A 5,319-nucleotide genomic window follows, 5' to 3' on the forward strand; every position below is an offset into this window, starting at 1 on the left:
CTTAGGAACCACCAGACTAAATGACCTCTAAGGTTTCCTCTAAATCGAAAATTTCATGACTCTGCAGAAACCAGCTCACACCGTTTGTTCACTGCGTCACATGTAGCTCCTCCATTCTGGCAGCTTCTGCTTTAAGTCAAGCAGAGGTCATTCTCTGCCCCTGTGCTTTAGCATCATTATTTCTGAGGTCCTTTGCAACCAGCACATACAAGAGGCCCCCACCTTCCCAGAGGCTTATATCACAGCCTTTAGATGATGGAGAAGGAGATGAGCACAGAGATGGAGCAGGATGTGGTGTGAGTTACTGCATAGCATGGGAGGAACGGGAAGACAGTGGTGCTGCAAGACGCTAGCCTCCATGTCCCTGGACTTCCAGATCAAACAGCTGCTTGCAATAGATTGGGAGGGGTCTGGAAACAGGACAAAATTCTGGTAATAGCACAAATGTGGAAACAAAAGTACTATATTGGAACTATTGGATAGATATTTAATAAATACTTAGTAGATTTTCCATTTAAATAGGAAACCTAAGATAGAGGAAAAATGAAACTATGTGGAATATATGAAAGTCTCATCATCACAGATGTTCCAGTGATACCCTGGAAATTCCTAGACAGGGCCTGACCTTAAATGTAGATGGATATTGGAAAAATAACTGTTATTCTCTCTCTCTTTCTTGTTCTCTCTCCCTCTTCCCACCCTCTTTCTCTCTCAACAAGCTCTCTGTAATGTCTAGGGAGCATACAAAGTTAATGGGATATAAATTTCACCTTTTGGGGCAACTCTGAGCACTTTTAAAGTTCTAATTCATCTTAATAAGGTGTCGACATAGAAAGCAGACCAACATTCACATCAGCTCCAAAAGAACTCTTTCTATCCAAAGACTGAAGTTTACTGGATTAGAAAGGAATTTCCCTCTTTATCTTTAGATATTATAGATAAATATAATATCTTTTGTTATTATTTCCTTCTCTCTCTCTCTCTCTCTCCTGGAGGGTTAATCTATTCCTCCATTTTCTTATTGATCTGTCTCATCCTACTCCAAAGACAGAGAATCAAGATTTAGACAAACCACAGACTACGTTTCATTGTTAAACTATTGTAAAAGAGGCATAAGGATCCTGTAAGTACTGCTAACTTTTCTTGAACATCTTTAGGTGCTGGTGTCTTTCTTCAGTAACCTTTTAGTTCAAATGGTGTGTGTGTGCGTGTGTCTGTGTGTGTGCACATGTGCATGCAAACACACGTGTGTATGGAAGCATACATATTAGACGTGATAATATTTTTAAATATATTTTTATTTTTCAATTACAATCAACATACAATATTATATTAGTTGCAGGTGTACAACATGGTGATTAAAAATTTATATAACCTACAAAGTGATCACCCTGATAAATCTAGCACTCATCTGACATCATATATAGTTATTACAATATCATTAACTATATTCCTTATGCTATACTTTACTACCCCGTGACTGTTTTGTAACTACCAATTTGTACTTCTTAACACCTTCCTCTTTTTCACGCCCCACCCCCAAACCCTCTCCCTTCTGGCAACCATCAACATGCTTTCTGTATCTATAAGTTTGCTTCTGTTTTGTTCTTTTATTTTGTTTTTTAGATAATATATATTTAAAACAGAAGATGACTTTTTTAAAAAATGTACCAGCTATTCAGTCATTCTGGGAGGCTATAGGCTTATTCTAAGGTTTTTAAGGCTGGCTACATTGACAGGAATATAGTGGTTTGACAACATAATCTCTGTTAGGTTCATCAATTTCAGCTAAAAAATATGTCAGTTAAATAAATCAATTTCAGCTAAATAAAATTATGGTACATACATACAATGGAAACAACTCTGCAGCCATTAAAAAGAATTATTTCACTCACCTCCAAGATACATTATTAAGTGAAAAAAAGACACGACAGCATATGTAATGTGCCATCATTTATATGAGGGGGAAATACATTTATAAACATATATGCATTTATAAAAGCACAAAATATTTCTGAAAGAATACACAAAAAAGTTTATGGTTGCCCGTGGGAGTGTGGGGTAAGGGCAGGCATGGAAAGACAGAAACCTATTTGTTTTCTCTAGTCAACAAAAAATCAAAATAATAAGAAAGAAGTCTCCCTTTATTCCATTTTTAATAGTTATGTGACAGCCCGCTCTACTGATACAAAGTTGGGCTTTGGAGTCAAGCAGGCTAAGATTTGAACTCACATGCTAACAGAGAGACTTTCTTTGGGTCCCTTGATTTTCCTGAACATCCATTCACCTCTGTGTGAAGTGGGAGAAATAATAAGTACCCTAAGTGCTTGCCTCGGTGATTAAGAAAAACAATGAATGGAAAAACAGTAGGCACTCAGAAAAACACAGGCCAGACTTCCTCCCTGCGTGGAGAAGGGGCCTACTTTGGTTATATGATGTCCTTAATAATTTTTAAAAAGTAATTGATTACAGCCTGTTCTTTTCCATCTCTGTTACATCCAAAGGTTGTAAACAAACCTTTGATAAGAAGCACCTTCTTATGCCACAGGGAGCAGATCTTGGTGCCTCAAAACCACGATCTTCGTTGAGGCATTGCTTTGTGGAAGAAGGCAGGTTTGAAGAAAAAAGAAGGAAAGAAAGTTTTACTACTTGTCTTGGTACATAAAATTTCACCATTAAATTTCTCTCTTTTATATTTTGGTGGCTAGTAAATCCCTAGCAGCCTTAGTATAAATGATATTTAAACCTCATCTGCTAACACTTTACAGGGAATTAGTTTAAGCAATTAAAATCTTTCCCTTCCCTAAACACCACCACCCATAAAACAGAGGACAGTGAAAGGGGAGGCCAACCAATCTCTAGTCCAAACTGCAACTTGATGCAATTTTAGAAGTAACTCTTGCTTCAAGACCCTTTACTGCCATCTGCTGGAGAATCGTAACTATCAACTTTACGGATTCCCCCAGGACTACCAGACAATGGCGCCCCTTGGAACTGTGCAACGCAAATCTCTTAACAACTGTGAGCAATGTCCCAAAACAAGCTTCTCGGCTTTGCCAAAGACTGGGACTGCTCTTGCAACACAGGCACCATTGATGAGTAGCTGTCACTTTCAGGTGTGTGTCCCACATGAATTCTTTCCCGCAAGGACTTTCCTGGCCCATCCGTGGTACCACACTGTATGTTGCTCCCTTTCCCAGAACCTGTAGAATAGAATATCTGCAGGCCCCTTCAGATCATTTCAAAGACCCATTTAAGGGTCCATGACCTCCCCAGGTGAAAAAGTTTTTAATGAGCGTGAATTCATCTTTCCATCATTGCTTGAGGCAGCACCATAAATTGTGACAGCCAGGAGAGGTTGAATGGAATGCAGCATCGCAGGCAAGCTCTGTGAATGGGAAACAGATCTGACTAGATGCCATCAAAATGAGGCAACCAGCCATTGGAAACTCTGCTGAGGTCTCGCGTGCTGGGGAGCAGGGAGAGGAGAGGAGGGGTAAGAAGTCCTGAGGGGCTCACACGGCGGGCCAGCTCCTCATCTCAAAGACAAAGATGAGGTTTGGCTTCATTCTTTTCAGTCCACTGATTGCTTTATTTCAAATTACCCTAACTACTTAGCATGGTAAATTAAGTTGAAACCCCCAAAAGTTTGCAGAGGATGTCGTCTAATCTGATTAAAAGGAATATTCCCATCATAAGAGAGGGAGGAAATGGAAATTACTCTGAGTGCACTGCTATTAAATAATTTGCATAGACTTGCATATGCTATACATCAGAAAAGCATATGCTGTTCAGATTTAATAATTTTCCCTCTCTAAAGACAGTTATAGTCTCTGTCCGTCTCTATCTGTCTTTTTCTTTTCTCATCTGTCTCTTTTTGAATGTTAAAATTATTTCATGGGAAGGGTACACAGCTCTGCACAAGTTACATGAAATATGCTAATAATCTTCCTGCTGGCAGGGCTGAGAGGTCCTCAAACTGCATTGCCAAATTTCCCACATGCCCTCCCTCTTCTCCCCATCACATAGTTACAGGCTCCCTTTACAGCCCTTTAAAGGTTCAACTTGATTCATTTGGGGCTTCCATTCATGGAGGGAGGGTGGTTTTAACCTTTGGCTCGACTTTCCAAGTGATGTTTTCCTAACCCTAAAAGACAGCATCTAAATCAAACTGAAAATGAAAGGAAAAGTCTCCATCAGGCATATGTCATCCATATCTGTTGAATCTGACACTGCCTTTGTGGTTGCACGTGTACACTAATCATCCTTGAAAGATTTTTGTGCCTGCTCTGCTTTTCAAGGTTCCAAATCCTTGACAAATGTTGGCTGCTGTGAAAGTGTCGCCCCCATTTTTATCAATGAAGACAAGGAAGCCCGGATAGATGAACATGATGTGTTAGCTGCAGGGGGGTGATACGGGGGATGAAATCTATCTATTTTTATATTCTCTATGGATATTCACTAGTTTTCGGTAATATTTTAGCAGATCTCATGTTCAGTTGTAATGTAGCCAACAGAGGAATTCTAGTGAATTCCCCAACAAAATTACATTAGGATCAAATGTGATCGTTATAAACACTATCCAGATGTTGGGGATGGACTGGATATAACTCTTTAAGCCCCAAATTACAGTATAATAAATGCAAGCATGGGGATCTGCCAATACATCTGAACTTCGTGTCGGAAACCAGGTCTGACCTTAATTTAACTCTATAAGGAACTAAGAGTTTCCCCACTTGTATAGTTAGGACGCATCCCAAAATCTCCAAGTGCCCTATTGTCATGAGTTTTATCACTTACTTGAAGAATGACCATATCAGATTCTGGAATCAAGCCAATCTTAATGCATGCATTTTATTAACACATTTAAAAGAAAACAGAATTGCAAATATAAATAACTATTGAGGTTATCAAACAAACCTGTGAAATAAACTACAATATAATATTAAGATCTCAGTTGTCCTTGGTAAATCTCGGAGAGTTAAGATACTATAATAATTGTTGAAATATTTTACTACATAAATCAGGGATGCAAACTAGCACAGGCCATGGCAAAAAATAAAAGAAAATTTAGCAAGGAGAAACTTCATCCTTTGTTCCTGAACTTTTTCTTCTGTCTTCAGGGCTACTAGAAACTGATCATTTGTATTAAAGCTCGAGATCAGTATTGAAAGTATCCTAATTAGAATGTTGGTGGTTATAAGGGAAGATGACTATTTCAAATATTCTAGTGTGAAAGAAAGAAAAAAAGAAAGAAAGAAAGAAAGAAAGAAAGAAAGAAAGAAAGAAAGAAAGAAAGAAAGAGAGAGAGAGAGAGAG

The sequence above is a fragment of the Pteropus alecto genome, unplaced genomic scaffold, assembly GCF_000325575.1.
Source record: "Pteropus alecto unplaced genomic scaffold, ASM32557v1 scaffold76, whole genome shotgun sequence".
Classification (NCBI taxonomy): Eukaryota; Metazoa; Chordata; class Mammalia; order Chiroptera; family Pteropodidae; genus Pteropus; species Pteropus alecto.